This window comes from Hippoglossus hippoglossus, chromosome 4 (genome assembly GCF_009819705.1).
Source record: "Hippoglossus hippoglossus isolate fHipHip1 chromosome 4, fHipHip1.pri, whole genome shotgun sequence".
NCBI classification, from domain to species: Eukaryota; Metazoa; Chordata; class Actinopteri; order Pleuronectiformes; family Pleuronectidae; genus Hippoglossus; species Hippoglossus hippoglossus.
In genome coordinates, this window is record NC_047154.1 from 2,036,254 (window position 1) to 2,055,121 (window position 18,868).

Consider the following 18,868-nt stretch of genomic DNA (forward strand, 5'->3'; position numbering starts at 1 on the left):
AACTAACCATGCAGCTTTAGAACAGGGAAACCATTACCTCATAGGGATTTAAAAAAGACATGCAGTAATACAATTAATTGTTTAATACAATTAAACATGATGCTGGTATTCTGTACTTAAGTCTGAAAGCCTCTGATTCTGTTCATAAAGTTGTAAGTATGTCGCCCCAATATCAGCACTGATCACAACATTATGATTGCTACTTTTCTTAAATGAGAAAAATCTTTCCTTAAGCCTGCTCATTCATTCATTAATTCAGTCTGTCCTGACTCTGCTCGCTCTCTTCCTCTCTCTCTCTCTCACGCTGCACACAGACGTACACTCACTCAAACCGTGTCATCGGACAGATCTGTAAACTCAGACTGGGTAAAAACAACAGAATTTGTAAACATACACAATGTATGGAGAGCCGGAGGAGATGGGGGAGCTCGCTCGGTTTGGCCCGTTTGGTTGGCAGTGCGCCGCACGAATGATTGAGACACATAGAGGAGCAGTAAATTACTGACAGAGCTGATAAAAAGTGTAAATAAAGTCCTCAAACTAAATTTCAGACGATAAAATATTGCCCACTTTAATTCTTTTGGGTCGTCTTTCTCAGGAAAACCAAATGTCTTGTAAATTATTGTGTGGTTTAATTTGGACATGGCCTGTCAGGGTTTTGTTGCGTTATTTTTTTTTAGTCTCTCGCCCGAAAAAAGCATAGCATCTGGTGCTATTAGTGCAGCTCAGTCCAGAAAAAAACCACCTGCTAAACCAGTATCAAGAAGGTCTCTCTGCTGTTCAACATTTCAAGAGGCCTCTTGGGAAGTTAGTAAAAACCTGTCAGTCCGTCAATGAAGGCCTATTCGCCATATTTAAGCATCTTATAAATATCCCCAGGTTTGTGCCAAATTAGTACAAATTCCCCCAAGTGGTCCTGAATCGCAAATTCAAGAGGCTGAAGATGTGTTTTTTGAAGTTAGTGACCTTGACCACCAAATTCTAAACAGCTCATCATTGAGTCCAATTTGCCAAATGTAATGAAATTCCCGAAGGCCATTCCTGATATGCTGCGTTCACCAGGTTGGGTCAGACGGAAATTGACCTTTTGACCTTCAACCACCAAAATCGAATCAGTTCATCTTTGAGTCCAAGTGAATGTTTGCACCATATTTGAAGACATTCGCTTTAAAGAAAAACATGTCAAAGAAATACAAACATAATTTGTGAGGTCACCTTGTCCTTTGGCTACTAAAATCAAATCAAAGTCCAAGCAAATGTTTGTACCAGACTTGAAGACGTTTCGTGGGACAGACAGACAGACAGACAGACAGACAGACAGACAGACAACCCAAAACCTTAGTGCCTCTGGCCACTGGCTGTCGCCGGTGCGGAGGCATGAATTCACAACAGAATGCAAAAGGCAAGATTGTTTCTCAGACCACCAAGTGCTTTTTCTGTACTTCAGACGAGAAAATAGGCCATTTTTATTACCACTCTAAATGATGGTCAGTATAACCCTCCACCTGACATCTAATTGTTAACTCACGCATCCCTGCAGGTGTCAGTGCTCTGTGCCTTTGGCTTGATACAAAGCCTGATCCTCAACTATTGAGAGCAGGAGTTTACAGTGCAGTTTTAGACTATGACATTTTTTTGCACTGCAGCTGTACCACAACCAAGTGATCATTTAGAAAAATGAAAAAGCTGATGTCAACTTCATCTGAAAACATGAAAAGGAAAAGTCCTCAGGCTCTTGGCTGAGCTACGCAAAGCCACTCTCTGCCCAAATCTTCGCCATGAAGAATTGAGTGTAAGCTTTGTCATCAGTCATTTGACAGGACTGAAACAGATTTTGCTTTGATCTAACTGTATGCCTCACTGCTCAAAATACTCTCGGATGCATTTTTGCTTACTCTTTTAACTTTGCATGTCAGAGGGGTAACCTTAAGTCTCTTGTCTTCCTTCAGAAATACGTACATGTGCCTCTTAAACATTGTAAATTCACAAATGTCTTTCCCTCATGATAAACCATCTGTAAGGCCTTGTTGAACTCAGGCTTGATCTGCACTCTGGTCATAATCACTCTTCCTCCTTGTGATTGCAGGAACCTGTCTGCTAAAAATGTTTTATGTTTTATGTTTTATTTGGTAGCATGGAAAGAAGGAATCACAATCTGGCTGTACAGGATTTCTGTTTTATAAATGGTAAAGGCTACTAAGGACATTTTTTCATGATTACTTACTTTTTCAAAATCTTCACAAATGTTTGGGTCAGGGTTAAGGAGTACATCAAATTGACATGGAGTAGTGAAAGAAATATGAAAAAAACATAAAAAGTGAAATAAATAAATATATGTAAAAACTATTATCATTATGCCCACTTGTTTATAAAAACTATGTTGCATCAAATGTTTAGAAGTTTACAGAAGCAGGACATCAAAAGATCTTACAAATATATCACTCAAGTAGATCCAGTTTGAGGTTTTCTTGAAGTTAGATTTCAATCATTGAGTTTAGTGCGTAGACTCTTTTCATGCCATTCAGTATCTCACTCAGCCTGCTTCTTATTCTAATTTATATTTGTGCAGAACGTCTTCCTCATGAAAGTGAACACTGAGTGTAGAGCTGTGAAATGTTTGCAGAATGAGCTGTAAGGACTATTAGTGTGGGTCATGGTGAGTGAACTTGTAATGAGAGATGAACGATGCAATGCTGCACAGTGTGTACATACAAGTTTTTGTGATTTGTCCTGGTGGACTGTCCACATGAGAGCCTCTTCCTGGACGGGGGCCATTGGCAAGCTGAACACCTTCATCTTCCTCCTGCACCTGTCTTTACATTTTTTGGGCTCCCTTGTAAATCCTGATGGACCCAATGTATTTGGGCTGTGAATCTTGTATCATTGTCTTGCCTGATTTGTTGGTTTTCTAAAGCCAGTCCTAATGGAAAGAGATTAAAAGAGTGTATCTGGTTTTAATGTTATCATTAACTTCTTCTCACATTCTTGCTGCACCTCTCTGCGGCTACATCCATTCTGCAATTTTGGGGTTACGGTGGGGTTTTCGTAGGAAAAAGAAAGTGAAGCCCATATATGCAGTGTATGAATGTGTGTGGAATGGGTGAATGGCAAATAAAACCAAACAAACAAACCCTGCACTGTAGCTTTATATAAATGCACCAGTTTCCATTTCATAGCCACTAAAACAGAGAAGTTTGTAAATGCTGCCGGCGTTGTTTTAGTTTGGAAACTCTGGCACAGCGTTTTAGTCTGGATGGGCAGAAATGGAGATGTCTGGAAATGTTTATGTAGACATTCACAACCGCTTTGCTCACTGGGTCTTTTCAGTCACGACGTAGCCTTCTCTCGCTGATTCGTCAGATTCCTATCACATGACCCTCCTCCTGAAGTAAACAAGCCGCAGTAGCCTCGACTTCCAGTGTAGAACGTAGAAAGTGTATCTGAACCTGTTGTCTTTGCTAACAGCTGTTATTATTATTAACAAGCTATAATTGAGCAATCTGTGTACACCAGCATGTGCATACCCACTCTGCGTGAGTGGTCAGATTACATGTGTTTTCAGGCGTGTTAGAATGGATAGGGATTTAAACTAATATGAAACCAAACTTTCGTGTGGAGAGAGAAAAATAATGCCATTTTCAAACTATTTATATATGGATGTAGCTTGCATCTCCTCAGCGGTGTGTGTGTGTGTGGTAGAGATGTTTTGCATCATCTTTATTTAACCATCTATTTGAAAATTATTTGAATGATCAAGTGTTTGGCAGAGTGTGCGTCCTGTGCTGTAGAACACTGCTCTGTTTTGCTCAAAGCCTCTCGAATCTCCTTTACATTTTAGGGATCAAATGGAGAGAATGTGTGTCCAGACTCTGGGGATACCACGGTGTGAGGTTCTGAAGAACACATTCATAAATATGTGTTAAAAAAATGTCCCTTATGAATAGATAAAAAAGATAATATCCAACAAACCTTGTTTGAGTATGATATCTGTTGACATGAATGTTGCCGTTCTTTTAACAGAGAGAAAGTAGTTTCTTTGAACTGTCTGGATTGTTGCAGCTATTTTTTTGATTAGTTTTCCCTTTAATTAATCAACATCCAGTGCTTGGTGTTTCACTACCTACCTCACACGAGACTACATTTTCAAATAAAGGTTTATTAATTGAATTAGTCCTCTGCTTTTAATTTAGTGACTGCAGTAATTCATTGTGAGTCACATGTGTGTGCGTGTAACTGTCAGCACTGTTTGGGAAAGGGGTGGGGGGTGGGGGGTGCTGGTGGTGTTATTGTAGCCAATGACCCGGAAAGTAGAAAGCTGCAGAAACAAAAATTAGCATTCAGTGGCTGTGCTGCTGTTTGCCTCCTTTGGTCCGCTTACATACACAGACTGAAGCATAAACACATACGTACAGGCCATTTGGTTCTGAAGCATCATTATGAGATATATGTACTTGTTTGTCAGATGTGTTTTGTATTTGCAAAACAAAATAAATTACTTTGTTAAAGGTGTTTTGTATTCACAAACCACACTGTGTTTGCAAGTGAATGGAAGGAATCTGTACAAAATGTTTTGGCATGAATTTAGCTCCTTAACCCAGTCCATAGAAACATCCAGCAACACCGAATTCAGTTTCATATTAACTATGTGATACATATACTGGAAGATTGAAATGATTTAACCATTTGTATTGTATTGCAACACTGAGAGCAACAGTCATGAGTGTGTGTGTTAGAGAGGGGAAGGGGTGAGTAGAATGAGTTGGCCCGTCTAAATTTAAAAGGAGGTTTTTGTGAAAATCAGTTTGTTCTTCCTCGTATTTCTTTGTGTGTTATGAGCTTCTTCAAGCAATTAAAGGAGGAGTTTGACTTATCTCTGAAGCAGGTTGAAGGAATAGAGGATTAACCATTTTTACCAACCTGTTGCGTCTTACAATTTAGATCCAAAGTTCTTGTGCTCACAAGACTGTCATGGACATGGGAACTTAACATGGACTTTCTACAGAGTCACGGCTCCTCCTTGGACTCTTTAAACTTCACAGCTAGAGATAAATTACAAAGGCCACATAGTCGAACCCCTCCTCTTGAAGGTATTGATTTGATACAATGTCAACTCTTCATATTTTACGTATTTGCTATTTTTATTCTTATTTTCAAATCAAATACCTAATCAACATTTATCCAATTTAATCTGATTGAGCTGTTTCCATTGTATATTAGTATTTACTCCTAAATAAATGTAAAATTTGCATTTAAAGAGAAGTTGTGGACAATCACTTTGGGTATCTTCCAAGATTGGAAAACTAAGGTGTAAATGTGTGTTTAAAAACGTTGATGGTTCTTAAAGGTTATTTTAGCTAAATAAATTAAAATTGATCCTTAGGACCTCACAAGGTCTCTAAACTAAAGTCCTGGCAATTTACCAAGAGCTCAGATCTATAAGAGGAGAGCTGCCGTTAACAAGTGTGACTGATACTGAAGTATCGAACTTACAGAGGATGCTTCATTAGTGGAAGCAGGATAGACACTTGGATGTAGATCGTTAGAAGCCAGGTGAGTCTCCTTGCCACCAGCTCAATCAGTCTTAGAAACCTTATTAGAATATTATTCTTTAGGCCAAAGACTCGGACCCTTTAAACAGAGAGCTGGACCAGCCACCCCTGTACTGGGGCAACACTGGGATCTATCACACTGCACTCAAATGCACTAGTCCACCTCACAATTATAAGATAACACTTTCATGAACAAGACCTATAGATAAATTAACTTTAATTGACTGAAAGGGAAATTAACACGTACACCTTAACAAATCACTGTAGTTTCTACAATAAAATTTTACACTTACTTCTTGTTCTTTCGTTTTACGAAGTTTATCTGTATATTGCAATGCATCATTGCTCCAAAAATAATTACAGTAGCTGACACAATTTTTCCACAGTAACACATTGTGAAATTACAGGCAAGTTGTATTCTGACTGTAGATGGTGCATGTTACAGTTAAATACTGTTGATATCGATTGTGTTGCACGAGGCGTTTGGAAAGAGGACCTTGACATGAGAGCATGGGAGCAACAGCTGTATCCATCCGCTCCATTATACGGAAGTTGAATGTTAATTGCCTACAAAATTAATACAGGCTTCAACTTTGTTGGGATGTCAGTGTAATAACATTGTTGAGATCTTAATTAAACCAATGCTATTGTTTGCAGTTACTAAAGTGACAACTTACTAAAGTGAATGACTTGAAGTGAATCAATGACATTTGAAATTGAAAAGCTTGGATGCTCTGCATTATTTCATGAATGAATCAAAAGCACACAGCTTCAGGCTGCTAGCAATGGTCTGTATGCAACCCTGCCAGGATGCTTTGTTATGAGAGGAGCAGTTAAGCTCAGTAACATCACGCTAATGCTAGCATGCTAACGCTAGCGGGGTGAAATGGGATTGGGCCTTAATTGACCGTGTAGCAGCCTGGCTTGCGCACCCCCAAGAAAGTTAGCGACCAGACCACCTCAGTCAGCACGAACATAAGGTTATGAAGTCATCTGTTTGGTGAGAACAATGTTGTTTTTTAGTGTGTCAGTGACTGCAATTTCCCATTATTGTAGCTAAGTCATGTTCGAACATAGAGAGATTGGGCATTCATCTTGTCTACTTTATGGTGGGGAGGCAGTTGGCTGTGGAACTTGCTGATTTGGGTATTCACAGTCTAACAGAGATAGTCCAGGACTCAAACTACATGTGTGTTAAGCAAGAAGATCTCCTTGATTATTGTCCATTAATGGTGTACAAGCTGAATGGCACATCAGTGATTATATTTCACCACTCCCTCCCAGATATATACTGACATGTCAGTACTGGGGGAGGACATCAGACAAGCTGTGTCGGCGGTATTACCCAGCCTACCAGAGGACAAACTACAGTCCCTCCTGAACAAGTTGGCAAGCATTGGAGTGGAATCCAGATCTGACCTGCAGTTCATCAAAGAGAAGGATCTCCCTGAGTGTAAGTCAAACGTAAAACATGAGTACTGTTCTCTTCCTCACTATGTGAATGGACATTGTTCATCTCTTAACATTTTATGAGTATTTACATCTTTTGCTGATATTTTAAGATTTCCAAACACACTGAAAAAAGGTCATCTTTTTTAGCTAGTTAGCTAAAAGTTAAATTATACAAGAAAAGATGTGACCTTGTTCTTAATACATTTCTACCTCAGGTCCTGGTTTCAGATTGGGCCTTTAAGCCGAGTGTGTTGTCAGTTTTAATAATGTTTGTCTAGGTTGAAACTCTGGTCATGTGAATTCCACCGAGTGGCTGGTGTCCTGAAATATTCCAGTGAATGTCATCTTTTCTGTTAATGTGCATTTAAGAGCGGTTCTGAAAAAAAGGACACCATGTTCTTGAGTGTCAATAAACGTTTTATTTTATTGCAGCTCTGGCTCCGTTTTTTATTTAACAGGTGAACCTATTTTTCTGCCACATCTTCCTTTCTCTTAATTGCATTACAACTACTAATTTCAAACGTCAATCAATATATAAAGAAGAAAAACTGACTCAAATTTAAAAATGGCACAACGGCTCTGTTCTCCAGAGTTGACTATGAATAATGGCAATGTGGATTTTAATCTTGTAAAACTGCATCTGAAAAGATGCTTCTCCACATACAGGTTGTGTCAGGACTATTATGTGGTTTAGAGAGTCATCTGTGTCTGAGGCATTGCCACCTGTTGTGTCTTCACCATGTTGTGACTCCTGTCTGACAACTCCGGGGAATATTCTCCTTAAGAACAGCTCTTAAAGCTCATGGAAGAGATTATTCAAAGTATAGATATTTAAGTGTTAAGCGATACTGTACATATAATTCAATGTGCTCCCACCACTTGGTGTGCTAAGCTAAGTATCTTCCAGGATAAAATAATCAAGTTTGATTATCCTCTAATAAATGAGGTGAAAGGCTCAGGAAGGGGCTGTGGAGAGCAAAGCCCAGCGTCTTTGCTGCAGCATTAACCACAACAAGCTTTAATCATAGGCTGCATTTGAAGAGTCAAATTATTCTCCTTTCCTAACCACTTAACGGTTTGAAAGATGAGCTGGCCTCTAATTACACACAAGATATTTCATCATGATTGGAGTTTGTTTTAAAAAACACACTCATTTTACTGTGTTTAGAAGGAATGTTGATTCAGCAAAACAAATGTGTACATTTATAAAGCTTGTTTTTTTTGTCAAGTGGACCCAAATGCAGACATAGATTCTGGAATGTTGAACGATAATTCAATGGGAAAAAGAACAAAACATCTTCTGCAGCAAGAAAACTAACACACGACTATTACCCATGTGTAAACAGACAAAATGACGAACACAAAGGGGAACACATCGGCTGCAGTTGAAAAGTCAAAATATTCTCCCTTCCTAACCACTATTCCTTGACCCCGATGGGAAATCTACTTTTGGGTCATTTCACTCAGTTAGGAAGGTTCCTTAGCAAAAATAACTATTTGAATGCACCTATAGGCCGAAATCACACACTCACCCACTTCACCCACACCCACTATAGTTGTCGATAGTTGTCATATAGACAACTATATAGTGAGCTCGCCTGGAAAAGAAAGAATAAAAAAACATTTGGGCCCTACTCACCACATTTTCTCTGCACCGGTGATGACGTCATTGTCGCAGGATTATGACCTACAACAACGTAGACTGATGGAAAATCCCATAGTGAATTTTAAATTTATTTTGGTGTTAATAGTTTAAGGTAAAAAAAAAAAAATTGATCGAATGATCATATTTAAATGTAGGAATAAACGTGTTTTCCATTCTGTGCTGTGCTGCTCTGCTTCTATTTACATTTATACGACAGGTTGGGCTGTTACTGTTGCCCTCACTGCTCATCTCTCCACCGCGAGTGCAATGCATGATGGTACATATTGTTCGGTTAGTGACCATCAGTTGTGCACTACTGTTTACTATTTAGGATATAAAAGTTAACATTCAGACACCACTATAAAATTGCACTTACTAGGGATTAGTAAGTGATTTCAGACACAGCCAGTGACTATACACAAGAGAGGCAGAGATTACTGAACACAGGGGAAACATTACAGGGACAGACAGGCGCGGTCTGGCCATCGGGAGCAACGGGACATTTCCCGGTGGCCTGATGCTTGTTCTGGCCTGCCGACTTGCACCACGCAAACGCCGAGCAAATCGCGCTACTCAGCGGACTTTGAGCGCAGCGCGCTGTGATGAACATATCTGTTCATATCATATTTGTCCTGTTCCTCCTCCCACAATTTTTTTCCGCACATACACAAGCTTTTTGTGTATTTGGTGTGACTTTAGCGAAAGACATCAAATTTCAGGCAAAAAAAAGACGTTTAGGGTATTTTTACTTCTGTCAAATGTCAAAAGGGTCATATTTGACCCAAACACTATGTAAGGGTTAACTGGCAAATGGTGGGACTAAGGACTAATAAATAATTAGTGTGTTTAAAAGAGTTTTAAACATATAATTAAATAGTATTAAATAACAATATTCATAACATTATTATTATTTCAAATGTAAATCAAATGTAGTCATCAAAATACCTTCATGAGTTAGAGTAAAAAAAAGTATTTACTGAAATATATGATTAATAAATAATAAATAAACTTCCTTCATCAGTAGGTGTTGCCATCACCATAGCAACCAGATGCTGAGATTTGAATTTGAAGCTGAGTTTGATTGACAGTGACATTCCATCAATAACTCCACTGTGGCTGTGAGAACAGGACGACTCTGATTGGACACCTTCGACAGGAGACATCTGATTGGCTGTTGTCTTTTTGACTTTGCCTTAAATACTGTTGAAGTTTGTTTTTTCACTCTGACCTTGTGTGAGGTAAGTGATGTCTCACTCTTGAAGTCTGTATTCATCCAGCATGCTAACCTATACAATTCAGGCTCATGATTTAAGTTTAAAATGAAGCTACTGTAAAATATGAAGTTGCTGCTGTTACCTGCTGCTGATAAATGTTGATAATGTGCTGGTTTCTGTGCTGGTTGTTGTTGTGCTTGAGTTGCACAATCTCATTTTGGAGAGGGTAGTTGCTTTCATGACAAATATGGGAATATTGTTGACGGCTTGTCTTGTGTTTTCTGCTGCTTATCTTTGATTCCTGTGGAATTCTTGTCATTTTATGTTGCTATTTAAATGAATGAGTGATACGTGATAGCGTGATGCTAAGTAGTGTAAGCTCTCCTAGGCCAGGCAGAGTGAGGCAGTGTGGAAATCCACCTTTAGCGCCAGGATATTTTCACATCTTACTGGGTGAATTAAGGGTTTATTTGGACCAGACGTCAATGTGACAGTTTTTTTGTAACAGTGGGAAGATTTAAGGCAAAGTCATAAAGACAACAGCTCTCACTGCCAATCAAATTCAAATTGAAGCATCTTGTTGCTATGGTGACTGATGAGGTAAGTTTTGCCTGTCATTTATTTGACTCTCTCTCTCAATTATTTTGTATTGAATGTCTGTCAATAGATCAATTTCACCTATATCTTACACACTATTTCATGTTGTCACCTGCAGACAAACTTCATTTGCCTCCAAGATTCCAGACGAGAGCAGAAGCTTCTTGAGAGAACGAATCCTCGACAACCACCAACCGACAAGAAGACAACAAACAACTGAGCAGATGAGAGAAAACTGTGCATCAACTGTTTGAACTTGAGTTTCTTCAGAAATTCATCAAGAAGTAGATCTTGTCTCCGTTGTGAACCATGCAGCAACAAGACCTTGTGACGACCCTCAAAGCCGAACTCCTGCGAGCCTTGGGTGAGATTAAGGCCCTTAAAGATGGAAACTCGTCTCTGAAGGAGCAGGTGGAGCAGCTGCAGGACCAGCTGAAAGACAAAGATGGTCTCATTAAAAAAAGAGACCAAGAAACGGCGTGCTCCCTGCCATGTCGAGCTCACTGTGTGTCAGGCCAAGTGTAAGAGTCTGGACGCAAGTCTGCACCAGGAGCCACCTCAGCCCGAGACAAGGTGGAGCAGAGAGGTGGAGGAGGAGAAGGAGAACCAGGCTCTGAAGGAGCAGGTCAACCTCCTAAGGGTCGGACAGAGGAGGCTGGAGGATGAGCTCACAAACAAGAACCAGCTCATCATGAGTTTAACCAACACCTACATCGACTGCCTGGCCGTGGTCACTGCCAAAGAAAAAGAGCTGAAAAAGAGTCGGGCTGTGGTGGGAAAATTCTACTGACCAGGTGTCTCACTGCTGTGACCTCGACAAACAGGGAGTTTGCTACAGCGGACGGACACAGCAGATAGACACAGATGATGATTGCATGTCTTTTTTTCATATTCCGTTTTATGAAGCGCCTCTTTGTATTAGTTCTGGCTTGTCTTTTTTCATATTGTTTTATGAAACGCCTCTTTGTATAAGTTCTGGCTTTTGTGAACTTGCGGCCAGTTCCATTTTGAGCACCCGTGCTTGTTGTGTAACCTCTGCAGAGCTTACTATTATAAAGACTCAAAGGCAACTCCAGTCTGAGAATTTCATTATTTAAAATCTCAAGATGAATTTCCATCACAGGGCAGATATGCTGGAGCTGAAGCTGCAGCAGGAGACGACTCCACTGAGGGACTGGACTGAGCTGCAGAAAGGTGGAGGCCGTCAACAAAGAAAACAGGTCTCTAAAAGAACAAGTTCACACACTGAAAAGTGAATGGACGAGGCTCGAGGAGGTAGTGGACGATCAGTGGAAGACTGAAACAAAGAAGAGACAAGCTTCCACCAAATCATACCTGGCCTTCTTTGAAAAGCTGAGTGAGACAGAGAACGAGCTGGGGAGTGTTGAGAGGATGTGGAGGAGAGAGGAGCAGCAGCTGGCGACAGTGAAGGTGGAGAACGAAGAAAAACTCCTGAATCAGCAGACAAATCATTGCACAAAGAAGAGAGGGATGAGGAGATAGTAGTTTGTCCTGAAACCTCTCAACCTTTTCCCTTCACCATTTCTTACCTCACCCACTCCTCCCCTCCTTGCCCACGCCTCCCACTCCCATCCTCACCCTTTTCCTCCTCCTCAAAACAAACCCCTCACCCCGTTCCCCCTTTGGACACATGTAAATATCATAAACATTTTAATGACCTTAATATTATAAATATAGTAAATCTTGTAAATAAATATAACAAGTAAAGTAACATCTACCTGTGTATGTCTTTCTAAATATAAATACAGGATTAATGGCTGTGATCAATTTACAGAGTGTGGAGTTAAATACATCAGTGTGAATGGTTGAGTGTGCTACTAGGGTTTTCTTGATATATTAATCATGACAATAATACAATAATAATAACAATAGATAACCTTGTCATCAGTTAGTTTTCACATTTATTTTAACTGTTTGCTGATGATAAATGTAAAATTCACGACATTAGGCAATCTGTTTTGTAAACCTCGAAGATTCCACAGCATCTTTTGTGTAACAATGTACATTTTAAGTTGTCACTTGTTTACAAATGATACAAAGATTTGTTGGAACCATTTAGAAAGAAATGGATAAGTGGAGCTACAATCACTACGATGGAATGACCAGAGGTAATAGAATCAAACTGCTCATCTTTCTGAGTGGACTTCAATCTGGTGAACAACTGGAAACAGCTGCAGGTGTCAGGAGAGAAATCCGTGGTAGTCGTTTCAGAAAAATCTGTGGGTCCAGGATTTCAGATCACTTCATGATCTGCTCCATCTTTTAACAGGTGAAGTCAGAAATCAGCCAGAAAAACTGAAGGTCGGACAAAGGAGGCTGGAGGATGAGCTCACAAACAAGAACCAGTTCATCATGAGTGAAACTAAGAAAAGGAGAACTCGTACCAACTAGGGCTGCAACTAACGACTATTCTGATAGTCGATTAATCTATTGATTATTGAAACAATTAATCGACTAATCGGATTATGAATCACACAAATTCTCAATTGATCTTATTTAGCCATCAGCTTTTAAATTTAGCTTGAGGTTGTTTGCGACATGTGATGACTGACAATAAAGATCGATACTTCATTCAAAAATGTCTTTTAATAAACTTTGCTGCATATTAGGCTACTATTGATACAAAAATCAAGCAATAAAAACATCAACAAACTAAACTACACTTTTCTTTGGACTGCATAATTGTAATTAAAAAAGACGTTTGTCAGGCAATAGGATAACATTACGCTTTTAAACTCGTTAAAAAAAATCTATATTCAAACCATATTTTTGTAATGGATTCTAGAATCCTGCACACAGGTATTGTGGGAGTTGCCAAGACAACTCCGTTTATATAGCAAGCTAGATAACAGGCTATCTTACCGAGGCGAGTCTGCATCGTCTACGTTACGATGTCAAACGTGCTTCCTGTTCAAATGCTCGTGTCCTGCTTCCATGGAAAGCTAGGTCCGCCTTACAAATATTGCAGGTATTTTTTTTCGGGCTATGTTAAGGGTGAAGTTCTCCCATACTTTTGACTTTCTGGTACGCGATGGTGTTGCAACGGACGCTGCCATTGGTCTATGATGTGTCGCTATTGCACATGCGCGACTTTCACAGATAGGAAGGGAGCGAGATGGCTCACTCCTCAGCTACTTCCATCAGCACCTCCGGTAAAACAACGTTTAGTTCAGCTGCACGGCACGAAAAACATGCGCTATGACGTAACCAACGAATCATCGACTATTAAATTCGTCAGCAACTATTTTTGTCATCGATTTTTGTCGACTACGTCGATTAATCATTGCACCCCTGGTACCAAACGCCTACATCGATTGCCTGGCTGTGGTCACTGCCAAAGAAAAGGAGCAGAGACACTGGAGCTAAAGCTGCAGCAGGAGACGACTTCAACTGAGGGACTGAGCTGCAGAAAGGTGGAGGCCAGATCAACAAAGAAAATAGGTCTCTAAAACAGCAAGTTCACAAACTGAAAAGTGAATGGACGAAGCTCAAGGAGGTAGTGGATGATCTGATAAAGCCTGAAACAAAGAAGAGACAAGCTCTAAGTTGTCGCTTGTTTACAAATGATACAAAGATTTGTTGGAACCGTTTAGAAACAAATGGATAAGTGGAGCTACAATCACTACGATGGAATGACCAGAGGTAATAGAATCAAACTGCTCATCTTTCTGAGTGGACTTCAATCTGGTGAACAACTGGAAACAGCTGCAGGTGTCAGGAGAGAAATCCATGCAGGCTGTTCTCATCCAGATTTCGTAGGAAATACTACTAAAAGTAATGCACTACAATTCGTATGAATTCCACGTAATCGTGAATCAGGAGGCTGGGGACACGTGACCTATGAGCTTCTCTCTCTTCATGAAAACAAAAAACATGGCGGACATTCATTTTATTCTTTATGGGAAATTAAATATTGTCATCATTTAAATGCGTCTTTGATCAACTTTGAAGCCGAAAATGTTATTCTTATTTTCATTATCTTCTTTCAGATGGTGTGTATGATCTTTTGTTTGTTAGTTTTCTTTTATCGGATTTCTCTTGTTGTTATGGTTGTTGCTATAGACGCTTCCCTCGATGCCACCATAGGCCGACACTCACATATAAGGCAAACACAGTTTAAAACTCCCAAACCGGGACCCTTGTGTGTCGATGTGCATGCCGTTGACGGGTACTTTGTGAAGGGCCGAGTGAGCGTCCTGAAGCTCTTTGGAAAACTTCTCCTTAACATTACAGCTAACAGCTAGCATGGGCATTTGGGTCTGTTGAGCCTCAAGGCCATTGGCCAGCAACAGGCATGAAAATGAGTGATTGACAGGCTCACCAGCCAACTAGTAGCACACTGAGAGACACAGGTCCTGTCAGAGAGAGATGCAAGCTCATAGGCTAGCAATAGCCGTGACAACGGAACATCACATGGTATTTTTGATACGGTTACGTAACAAAAAGAACGCCAGAACCTGCTAACCCTCCATGTAAGCACTGAAAACAAATGTAATGCTATATGTAGTTGTTATTTTGACTCTGATTGAAACCGGGGAAATTAGGTAGTGAAAGTTGAAAACATTTTAGTGTTTTATAGATATCTAGATCAGGAAACCGGGACGTCTGGTCACACTGCCGAACATCCACCTGGCATTATTCACCTACCGAGTTTTAGTGGTTTTCCTTTGACTGGGAGAGCTGGGATGAGGCACAACGGGACTTATCTAAAGAGGAGACAATGTGAGAGCAAACAAAGTGTGTATTTTTATTCTTCAAATTGGAAAAGATTCTGGGGCAGTTGACCATGCCACGGGGCTCTCACCACAGCAGCCAGAGACAAACCATTCAGGTTTTAACATCTTTTATTTATCAAACCACACACGTGAACGAACACAAATCAGCTGACCTAAAGTTCCTGTGTGTCTTAGTGTCCCTGAGGCAGCTCAGACACTGCCTTTTAAGCATGAGGACCAATCAGCTAACAGCTCTCACCTGTGCTGATTGGTCCTCTGTGGTGCAGGTGAAGGTGCTCTCCCAGCCCCCTCACCTCCACAGATTCCAATCTACTTCGTCAAAAAGTCGTGGGATGGCGCTGTAGATGTTGTGTGGGGTCATCTCTACCGACTGAGAATGCAAACGACTGAGAATGCGTCATTCGCCCAGAGGTGCACTTGTTCGCTCGGGTTACAGAAGTGAAGGGAAAATTACAAAAACTAACGTCATGATATGAATAATCGATTAGGTAAGGTATAGTTCATCTACGAAAATTTTATTGTCATGGTTACACTCACACACTCACACCATTTCCTGTTGCATGTTCTATGTCACTTCCTGTTTTATTTTGATACTCACGCTTGTTTCTGTTTCCTCTAGGTAGCTTCACTCCTACCCCCCCCTAATTTGTTTCACCTGTGTGTAGTTTAGCTGATGTCTGTCTGTATATAAGGTCTGTGCCTTCCCCTTGTCCAGTGCCGGTTCGTCTCGTATCGCAGGCAACGTTCCACGGATCTCACCACGTCTTGTCTCGTCTCATGTTTTTCTCGACCACCTTTGCCTGGATTGTTTGACCTCCTTTTCCCCTCACATTTCAGATACCTTTGCCTGATGATTTTGACTCCCTGTGTACTGAACCCTGCCTGGTAATAAATACGGCTTCTTTTTGAAAACTGAACTCTGTCTGCGAGTGTTGCTATTGCGTCCTAGTTCTAATACGAAACCTTGCAGTTATTATTGTAAGTAATTTATTTAGTTGCTTTAATGTGGAAGGTTGGTGTGTGTTTCCTGTTACAAGCAGTGTGTCTGTTGGAGTTGAAGAGGGGAGGAAAATAAATGGGCATATAGTCCTGATTCAATACACATCTTTTCGTGTCCTTCTACTACTGATGCCTTGCAGTATATGGAAAGATATTAACGGTGGCAATTTACAAAGAACTTCCGGTCTGACGGCAAGGAGCGACAAAAGCGTCCATAGCAACCACCTTAGATACGACAGAAACGTGCAAAATCTTCGTAATAACTAACAAACCAAACATCGTATAGGTTCACTGAATGAAAATATTGAAACTGAAACACACATTTCTCCCCATAAATATCAAAACGCATTTTTATGCACAAACATTCTTAAAATATAACATTTTCCACCAAGAATGAAGCAATCTCCGCCATCTTGCTTGAGAATATCACTGCAGAGGTCTGCACAGGGGCACTGGTCGTTTGTTGCGCTGTAAATTTTCTTAGGATTCTCTACTAAAATCATTTGTAGCGCTGTACATTTTTCGTAGGATTTTCTACAAAAATTTGTACATAATTTTTCGTAAGATTCTGTTTCATGAGACTACGTTGCAGGCAAGGAAAGAATAAATAGATTCCTGTTCATTTTGATGAGGGCAGATATTTGACTTGATTTATTAAAGCTACAACTAACAATTATATCCCTCCACTATTTTAGATATTTTTCGGGAAAATAAATTATTAAACGAGAGAGAGACCAGGAACACTTGTGCACCATCAGGTATCAGTTCTGACCAGTTATAATGAAAACAATAAGAGTGTAAAGATGTTATTGATTATTAATGATAGCAGCAACAATTCATATAATAATAAATGAACAATAAGTTGTATTATTAATATTAATAATAATAGTTGTTATCCTACGGATCTGGAGTCAGAGATACATGCAAAGAGAGAGAGAGAGAGACTATGGGAGGAAAAAGACACATAGTTAGTGACATGTAGTAAAATAAATTAATGAATAAATGAATGTGGGGTAAAGAGAAGGGGAGAAGTGCTCAGTGCATGATGGGAGTTCCCCAAGCTGTCCAGACCTAACTATAGGCTTTATCAAAAAGGAACGTTTTAAGTTTAACCTTACATGTAGAGATGGTGTCTGCCTCCCGAACCCAGAGTGGGAGCTGGTTCCACAGGAGAGGAGCCTGGTAGCTGAAGGCTCTACCTCCCAATCGACTCTTACAGATTCTAGAACCACAAGTGAGCCTGTGTTTTGGGAGCAAAGTGATCTATTTGGATAATATGGAGTTATGAGCTCTTTGATATATGAAGGGCCTTGATTGTTAAGGGTTTTCGTAAAATTGTGTATAGGTAAATGTTTCTACTTATATACTATATTTAATGTTCTTGATGCATAGTGATATTTTTCTAAATAAATGATTCATTTTAAAGAAGTCACACAAAACTATTTTGATTTCTCATTACCACTGCGTGAATAAACTTTATAATGAAGATTAAATGAACTTAATTCAAGGAACAATTAACCCCTCTATAAAATGACAACCCAGAGTTGGGACCAGGACGCAGAGCTGCAGTGCTACACACTTCTCTGCGCTCCCTCTGGGTCAGTCACACAACCACAACCCCATAGAGACTGTGTCTGTCCACCGTCCCATTAAATTATTTATATAACAGAGGGAGAATTCTACACAAAAAACTAATACAAATTAACACAACCTCTGCAACAACTCAACAAACAAAGACTTTTAAATGTGGACTTTTAAACATAAGGCTATTTTAGTAAATTAACTAGTCTCAGATCACAACATTGATTTATTGTCCCTCACTGAGACCTGGCTGCATCTCGATGAATATGTCAACCTAAATGAATCTACTCCCCCCAGTCATGTAAATACACACGTTCCCTGAGACTTTGGCCGAGGAGGTGGAGTTGCTGCTATTTTTAACTCCAGTCTATCAATTAATCCTAAACCTAAACTAAGATACAACTCATTTGAAAGTCTTGTTCTTAGTCTTCCACACCCATCCAAGAAATACCAACAGCCAATCATACTTGCTTTAGTTTACGTGCTCCTGGGGCTTATTCTGAATTTTTAACAGAATTCCCTGAGTTTTTATCAAACCTAGTCCTAAAAACAGATACAATTATTATTGTCGGTGACTTTAATATTCATGTTGACAATAATAATGATAGCCTTAGCATAGCATTTATTTCAGTACTAGACTCAATAGGTTTCAGTCAGTGTGTACACCAACCTACTCATTGTTGTAACCACACACTTGACCTTGTATTATCATACGGTGTCAAAATTGAACATCTAACAGTACTTCCACGCAATCCAATTCTATCAGGCCATAATTTAATAACCTTCAATTTTTCATTATCAGAATATATGCCACTAATAAAAAACTCCTTTTCTAGATGTTTACCTGATAGTGCTGTAGCTAAATTTAAGGAAATAATTCCAATTACATTTAAACCTGTATTATCCGTCGATATAACCAAAGAATTCTTTAAAAACCCTAGCTCCACTGAGATTGACCATCTCGTCGATAGCTCTGTAGACTCATTACGATTAACATTAGACTCAATAGCGCCTCCAAAAAAGAAACGTGTAAAACATAGTAAATTAGCTCTGTGGTATAATTCCAACACACAT